This window comes from Malania oleifera, chromosome 2 (assembly GCF_029873635.1).
Source record: "Malania oleifera isolate guangnan ecotype guangnan chromosome 2, ASM2987363v1, whole genome shotgun sequence".
Lineage (NCBI taxonomy): Eukaryota > Viridiplantae > Streptophyta > Magnoliopsida > Santalales > Ximeniaceae > Malania > Malania oleifera.
Window position 1 is genome coordinate 133,111,889 of NC_080418.1, and position 9,378 is coordinate 133,121,266.

The 9,378-nt window shown below is 34.2% G+C and overlaps 1 pseudogene; it reads left to right on the plus strand.

Moving 5' to 3' along the window:
* The first annotated feature begins 1,358 nt into the window (after positions 1-1,358).
* On the plus strand, positions 1,359-3,332 carry LOC131148386 (dynamin-related protein 4C-like; annotated as a pseudogene).
* Positions 3,333-9,378: the final 6,046 nt, after the last annotated feature.

Sequence of the window (9,378 nt, forward strand, 5' to 3'; positions counted from 1 at the left end):
TATTCATAAAATGGTAGCTAAACATATAATAAGAAAGGAATAAATGTTCTCATGGAAAATTTGTGGACGGTTATTCATTGCCTAATTCTTGTTATGGACTCACAAAAATATTCAATTTATTATTTGCTTTATAACTAAACTATTATGATTAATATATATTTTAAGAAAAGACATTTCTTGAAGCAAATGTAACCTAATTTTATTGTATTATTAGGAATGTCGATGAATGAGCAAAACCAAGAATAAAAATATTTGTGAATTAGTTGATTGGAACAATTACAATGCATTATGGTTTACTATGCAAACTCAACCACAAGAAAAAAAATTATCTCTTGAGTAGGCTAAAGAATTATTTGCATTTACTATGCAGTCTTAATCACAAGAAAATAATTATCTCTTGAAAAAAAAAAATAACACTAATTAATTTCCACAAGCGAACATTGCTGAAACTTTTTTTTGTTTCCTAAATTTTTATTGTTAGTTCAATGAGAACTAATGACTAAGTGCTAGGGATACAAAATGTAATAATTAATTACTATTATAAAAATTGAAGAGTAAAATGACAAGTTACCCATTTATTATGAGCTCTCTTTAGTCCCCATTATTTTACATATGATTTTAATTATTCAATTAAAGTTTTAATTTAAAATAATTTAATGATTTTATGAATTGGATGGATGGAACTAAAGGAAGGGCCTTCCAACCTATCGATTCTTTAGGCCTTCAAAGGAAATTACATAAAATTTTTAAAATTAGTCTATGCTAACTATGCATCACTTGAAAACGTGAAGTTATAATGACAAACCATAATAACTTTAAGCTACACTCCTAACAATTAATAGCGATATAACATGTAACGTCAATTCAACATTTCATATATATCTTAATGGGATTTACCAATATTGTGAGATGTAGTTGCATTTATGACTGTTAAAATACATTTCCCTAATTAATAGTATCACAATAACTTGTAATTTTGTTCAAAATTAAATAAAATATATTGTATATGCATTATATGTGTTTAATGACTTATTGACTTATAATATGACAGCAAGCAAAAGTTTATTCATTACAATTAAAATTTTGCAAGAGATGCGGATCTTGTGATTTATTGAAATTGATAATTGAGTTTGAAGAGTACAACTATGAGTAAAGAATATGCAAACTTACATTTCCAAAAGTAAAAAGAGTTTATTCTAACCCATATTAACAAGTCATGAGTCCATCTTAGCTAAAAAATTTCCAAGCATACAGTAAAAAAAAAGCTAATAGAGTTAATTTGGACTGTTATAAATATGTCATTCGTGTATTTATTAATCATATCACACAATCCTCACAACTCTCTCTCTCTCTCAATAATGGGTAACAATAATGGTGACCATATTGATGCACCCATTGTGTCCCCTTACAATTACAACATTTGCCCCCTTATGAATGCAATAGACAAGCTCCACCACCTTAACACTTACGAAGGGATACGGCTTCGCACCATCGTGGTCATCGGCGACCAATCCTTTGGCAAGTCCAGTGTCCTCGAGTCTCTCGTCGGCATCAACCTCCCTCGAGGCCAAGGCATTTGCACTAGAGTTCCCCTCATCTTGAGACTCCAACACCACCCTTTCCCACACACCGAGCTCTTTCTCGAGTTCAACAACAAAATTGTTTCGACCAATGAAAAAAGCGTCTCCGAAGCCATAAATCTCGCCACCGAAGAGATCGCCGGCAAAAGGAAGGGAATCTCCAACACCCCACTCACTCTCATGGTTATGAAAAAAGGTATTCCAGATCTAACAATGGTCGATCTTCCCGGCATTAACAGAGTTCCTGTTCATGGCCAACCCGAAAACATATATGACTAGATAAAAGGCATTATCATGGAGTATATTACACCTGAAGAGAGTATTATACTAAATGTTTAATCCGCTACTGTTGATTTCCCCATTTGTGAATCTATTAGGATGTCGCAAAGTGTGGACAAGATCGGAAAAAGGACTCTTGTTGTCGTCACGAAGGTGGCCAAGGCTCCCGAGGGCCTGCATGAGAAAGTTTGCTCTGATGATGAGAACATAGGACTTGGTTATACATGTGTTAGGAATCACATAGGCGAAGAGTCTTATGAGGAGGCCCGAAAAGAAGAAGCTAAACTTTTTAGTTCCCATCCTCAACTCTTCAAACTCGATAAATCTATTGTGGGTATTCCTGCTTTGGCACAGAGGTTGGTGGAGGTTCAAGCCGCAAGCATTGGGAAGAGCTTGTCGGGGATCGTGAAGAATATGAATGACAAGTTGAACACAAATGCTGCAGAACTCAGGGCAATGCCCAAACAATTTTCTTTGCTTTCCGAGGCCACGACAACCTTTATTTGAATTGTTGGAATGGCAAAGGAATCACTTAGGAAAATTCTTTTGAGAGGAGATTTCAATGAGTACTGAGATAATCCGAAGATGCACTACACTGCCCGGTTGGTGGAGATGCTTGAACACTACTCCGACAATCTCTATAAGTGCGAGGAAAGTGATATGGGAAGGGACTTTTTAATAGAGGAGATCATGGTTTTGGAGGAGACTAAAATGATTGAACTCCCTAACTTCCTTCCTCGCTCTACCTTCCTCATGATTCTTGAGAGAAAGATTGAAGGGATATCCTATTTTCCAATTAATTTTATGGTGGAGGTGTGGGATCATGTTGAGGATGTGGTGATTTCTGTGTTGAAGGGCTATTCAGAGAACTATTACCCTATCCATTTGTCTGTAATTAGTGCCAGCCACAGCCTCATTGAGAGGATGAAGGAAAGATCGATTAACTAGGTGTCGGAGATTGTGGAAATGGAGAAGCTCACTGGTTATACTTATAATCTTGAGTACTCGACGAACTGGGATAAGTTAATGAACCAACGAGAATCATTTGTGAGTGGCGTTTTGAACAATAGAGGCGGTGTTGAATATAAAGAGATTTCAAAAATAAAAATTGAAGATATCGGGGAGATTGAGGTTTGGAGAGATGTTGGGTTGCATTCTACTCGTATTTTGATGGATGCTTTTGACTTGAAAATGAGAATGGTGGCATATTGGAAGATTGTGCTGAGGAGGTTGATAGATGGAATGGTTCTGCACTTGCAGCTTAGTTTGGAATATTTGGTGAGGAAGGAATTGGAGAAAGAGGTTGTTGAAAATTTTATGGCACCTAAGAGGGGTGGGGTTCAAAGGATGAAGGAGGAATCACCCATAGTGGCCGCAAAGAGAGCCAAGCTAACAAAAAGTATCGAATTGCTTAAGGAGTCCAAAGAGGTTTTGGCAAAGTCCATGGACAAGATTACTTCTTATAATGTGTAGTCATCGATCTCTGTTTTCACCCCAAAAAAATAGTGGTGCTTCAATTCCAATGATGGGGGTGTCCTCTATTTATCGTCTTAAATATATTGTTGTACTTCCTCGTTGCATTAAAAAATTTGAATGACTCTTTAATGAAAATATAATTTACCATCTTACTTGGTATCATACAAATGAATGCATGGGAGAGTAGCAAGTTGCAACCCTTGCGTCTTTATAATCTGCATTATTAGGTTCATTATACCAAAGCTAAAATTCTTAAGGTACTAGCTAGTGTTTAATTCTTATGTATACATCATGATTTGAGTTGGTTGTGGATCCCATAGGGAACATTCCAGTCGTTAGAATTTGAGACTTTTGTACTTAAGCTCATTTGGAAGGGCGGGGAAGGGATATAAGATGGAAGATGGGCTACTTCCCATCCCAACTGTGTAGTAACCAAAAAAAAAAAATTTAAATTAAATTAATTAAATAATAATTATTAATTAAATTATATAATATAATATAAGTTTTATATATATATATATATATATATATATATATATATATATATATATACACATGCATAAACATATCTATTAGTAAAGCTTCCTACAAAAGCATTCCAAAATTCAGAACTATATTGCCTCTCCTCTCTCACTCTCTACGTCTCGTCGCCTCCTCCGTCTTCCTCTTCTCTAATCTCGATTTTTTTCAGCAAATATTCGGTTAATCGAAAAGCAGAAGGTAACGTTGGGTTCCTAACTCCGCCACCGACATTTCTCTTACAGTGGATTTGTCGTGGGAGCAGCATAGGCAGCATTCCTAGGGTAAGACAAATTTTCCCTATTTTTTCAATTTCTCCTTAAATCTGCCATTATATTGATGATTAGGCACCACCAAGGGATCCTAGTCGCGTTCTTCGTCATTTGGTGAGAGTAAATTTCCAATTTGAGTTTCCCAGAGCCCACTCCAAAACAATAGTGGGATTTGAGAAAATAAGTAAATTGATTATGTTTGAGGGTATGATTATTTATTTGAAATTTAAGGGTTTAGGAAATATTAAAATAGTATTTTATTTAGGGTTGATTTAATTTCATTAGGATTATTGAATCAAGGTTTGGGTGAGCACTGCAGGTATCTTTTCGCAGTCTCTATTGGTGTAGTTCAAGGGATTAGGTAAGGGGAAAAATATATATTAAACCAAAATTTTTATGAACTTAATGGAAAATGAATTGTGTTATATATACGTGTATATGTTTCGGTATGGGTTTAAAATTTCAACCATTTAAATTATGTTTTCCGAGCTTAGGGTTGTTTATTAAATACGTGTATGCGAAAATGAACTGATGAAAGTGAAAGATATTTTCAGGATAATTATGTAAGATAAGAAAGGTATATTTTGAGTATATGAATGTTAAATGCAGGTTGATTACACATGACCCCAGTATCATCTGCTCAAAAATATAATCCCTTGAATACACTTATCCTATAAACAAGGCAAAATAAAAATCTCTCTATCTGTGAGCCTGATATGCTCGCATAGCTAGTTCACTTGAAAAAATGTTAACCACTAGAATGAGACAATGCTCAGTAGAAAATATGCTATTACTAGTGCGTGGCGACTGAGTTTTATAAATATCATATTGACAATATCTAAAACTGTAAAAGCTGGTAAATCAATATACAGTGTAACTCGCATCTATCATGGTTTAAAGTATAACAGTAATATCTGACTTTTCTACTTTTCATACTTTTAGTATCATACTATGTTATTGATATTCTATAAATCTATATACATATATATAACTGAGATTTTACCCTGAAAAATTGTATGTCATGATTTAACCCCTCATGACAGGGTTGTGGAGCCCGTAGGCGGGACTCAATTCTGATTGGCCCACCAGGTAAGTCAACTGTAACTCCACCAATCCTCAGCCCGGCCAAACTGCATCCTTTTCTAGACACAGAACTAGTAACTACTTCCTCAAATCGACCTCCTCAACCCAGAGTACAGGGGAGATTGCAATCTCTTCATAGGCTCGGTTGATGGAATCCACATACTATCTAAGATATGTGGTTGCACTCTGATCTGAAAATAGCAACGATACCGTGCTCTGCTAACTAAACATAACTTGATTCATCAGGGTCTGATACTGTATATACTATTTCTATAGATATCCTACTATTTTCATCATGATTCCAAAATAACCATAACACAATAAATTTGATTTGAAAATACTATAATATCTAATTGTTATATCTAACTAAATAATCTGTAATGTCTAAGTGTTATGCTTATGGAAAGCATGACATTCTGTAATTACTGTAAAATAATGGTCTATATAATATCTGTAAAATATCTGTCTGGTAAATATATTTGTCTATAGATATACATTGTAAATCATGATATCGTGAAAAACTATACAAATTCTATACTAATCGAATATCTACTCAAGTCACACAATTATTAAAACTCATGTTTTGAAATATGTAAAACTATATATTTTGTACTCCATATATTAATAAACAAGTACTTTAATTTACTAATAATATTTCTGAATTTCCTAACATAACATATTTCTCTTACTTAACTGGCTTGGAGGCTCGCATCCAACTTTATCCTCACGCTCACAGTGTACTATCCCCAAAATCCTGAAATAATACACATATGCATATTTCCAATAAATCAACTAAATTTCCCCAAACCTACATACTTGTAAATTTTCTAGATTATAATTTTCCTGGACTCCTGAAAATATTCACTGAAGTCCCCAACTCATGTCTGCAGGGTCCTAAAACACCCTATTCCTGAAAATATAATACTCAAATTTTATTTCACAAAACTCCAGTATATTCGCATATAATACTAAATCTAACCTCAAATGAACTGGATAATACTAAAAATGCTCAAATAATCCACTCACCTTGGTTTTGAGATGGTTCCTAAACTTCTCAAAATTGACATTTCACTCTAGTTATGTTGTAGAGAATCTCCCCAGGATTACCGTGGTACCTTCTGATCGTCGAATCGGGGAGAGACGGAGTCGAAAACTTAGAGAGAAGTGAGAGAATCCCATTTTTAGAGAAAGAAAATGAGAGAGAGAGAGAGAGAGAGAGAGAGAGAGAGAGAGAGAGAATTTTCTTCGCTGAAAACTTGTTTCCTACATATTTATTGATGTCTTGACACATGACCTCGTTGATGAGCCATGTTACCTCATCGACGAGTCCAAGAGGAGTTTTGTCGACGAACCCTTACTCTTCGTCGACGAAATTCAGGTCCTGAAAACCGTCCTCTTGGTATCTTCTCGTCGACGAGACACGTGTCCACGTCAGCGATCCCAAGAAGCCTGTTCGTCGATGAGACCGTGTTGACCTTCTTAAAATTTTCCTTTACTTGCTCCTTTCTTTTATTATTTAATTACCATAATTCTACAGGTCTCTACAACATATATATGAATTTTACTGCTAAATAGTGTGACATGAGTAAATTGAACCTTGTATGAGACTATGTTATATGTATGAGATGCATGTTGTGCAAGAAATGCACTAAAATGAAATGTTATATGGAATATATTGCATGTATTTGTTAATGCAACCATGTTTACGATAGCCAAAAGGGAGTTGTGGATAATGTTTATAACAGTCAAAAGGAAGCTATGGATCACGTTTATGACAGCCAAAAGGGACAACCAAAAGGGTGCTGTAAATTATGTTCATGACAGCCAAAAGGGAGCTGTAGATCACGTTAATGACAGCCAAAAGGGAGCTATAGAAATAATAGCCAAAAGGGAGCTGTTGTAATTAAAAGACAATGAGAATAATAAGGAAATATTAAAGGCGAACAATGTGAAATGTAATGAGTCACGTAAAGTGAAATGTTATGAAATGTTTAAGCTAAGAACATGAACAGTTAATAATTACAAGATAACAACAGACAGAATAATGTATTATGGTATTATTAGTATGTATGCTAATAAAAAGTGTTACATTTGGGCGATACAATTTCTTCGCTCGAGGGCTTGCTGAGAAAGGCGACTGCCCTAGTTGTATCAGATGTGGCACTAGGCTACATAACATACTGGGGCAGAGGGAAACTATTTGTATGGGCTGGTAGATTTCCTTATTCTCAGGGCCTTCATTGGTAAACCTTTGTATGAATTGAGTGAGTATGAGATTACATCACTACCTAGGGGTTTACTGAGTAAAGTGAGTGCTCAGGTATGCTTCAGTTGTGACCTTTGGGTTACCTAAAGTGGCAGAGCATATGGGTGCTACGTGTATGAGTGGGTAATCACCCCTATCCTTGGGTAATCTCGTGGATAAAATATCTTGCATGTGTTTGATTAGGAACAGGAAATGATTCCAAAAATTATACTAATGATTTGAAAATGATGAAAATGCATACTTATGTTATTTACAAACCTCATGTTAGCCACACGTTGTTTTAATATATTGTTTCTTCCCTTAATGAGATGTGTCTCACTCAAATATGAACTTATCTTTTTTAGGCCCTCCACGAGATCGAGCTTAGAGAGCTCGAGGTGTTTGTAACATTTTTGGGTTATAGAAAAGAAAGGGTGTAATAACCCTGAAAAGGATAAGATTAGTGGAGTGATTCCCAAAAGAAAAAAAGAAAAAAAGAAAAAAAAAATTAATTTTAAAAAAAAAGAAAAAAATAATAATTAAAATTTATTTTTATTTTTATTAATAAGAATATATTATTAATATTAATTAAATAACATTATTATTATTATTATTATTATTATTATTATTATTATTATTATTATTATTATTATTATTATTATTATTATATGATAACTTCTTGAAGGATAAGATCCTTCGGGAAGACCACCCCCCCTTTCTTTCTTTCTGTTTCCATTTCTGCGCAGCAACCCCTACTGTGCTCTCTCTCTCTCTCTCTCTCTCTCTCTCTCTCTCTCTCTCTCTCTCTCTCTCTCTCTCTCTCTCTCTCTCTCTCTCTCTCTCTCATCAGTTTCGTGATGGATTTTTGCGTGATTGAAAATCAGAAGATATCGCTGGACTCCATTCTCCGCTGCCGTCATTTCTATTGGAGCGAATCGGTAGTAGGAGTGGCGTAGACATATTTCCTGCGGTAAGTCAATTTTCCCTTTTTCTTTAATTTCTTGCAAATTATAAGTCTGATTGACGAACAAACACCACCATGAGGATTTAGGGATGATTCTCTACAAGTCTAGCGAGACGGAATTCTCGTGGGGTCGTTGTGGGTAAAACCCCAAATTTAGGGTATAGGGGTTATTAAAGGGCTTATTTTTAATTAATTAGGATTAATTTAGAAATGCTAAAATGTTGAGCATTTGAAGTTGAAGTAGAATTTTCAGAATTTAGGGCTCGGGCGAGCGCTGCGAGTGTAATTTTGAGACCCATAGAAAAAATTTAGAAAATTAAGTGGGAGTGTCAAATATTGGTTTAAATGTTAATTTGGGGTATATGGAACCTATAAAAGGTTAGATGGGTAGTATTTTAGGGAAATGAATTAATTAATCTAGGAAAAATGCAAATTGCAGGATTTGAGTTTCGAGAGCCAAGGGCATGGGATTTGGGGTTCTAACGAGACTCTCAGTAAGCTAGATAAGGGGAATAAATTATAACAGTATTTTTAGTATAAATGTTTAAATTAATATGTGAAAATGAGTATATGGTATTTTCCCTGAAAATAATTATGATATAAATATTAGATAAATTATGTGGCATGTGAGTAATATTAAATTGTGAATATTAAATGAAAACTATGTGGTATGTGACTTATATTGAAAAATGTGAAATATAACGATGTGTATTTTCTAAGAAAATATTGAAACAAGAATGATTGATGTGATAAGTGAAAAATAATGAAATGTGATATTTATGTGTGAGTAGAGATTATTTGCATGAAAAATAAGTTTATACAAATTACTCATATGAGAATTTTGGGAAATATGGAAATACTTGAAATATGATATATATATATATATATATATATTTATATTTATATTATTATGAGATGATGAAATGCGTACAGAAAATGATGAGAATATTTATATTGAAC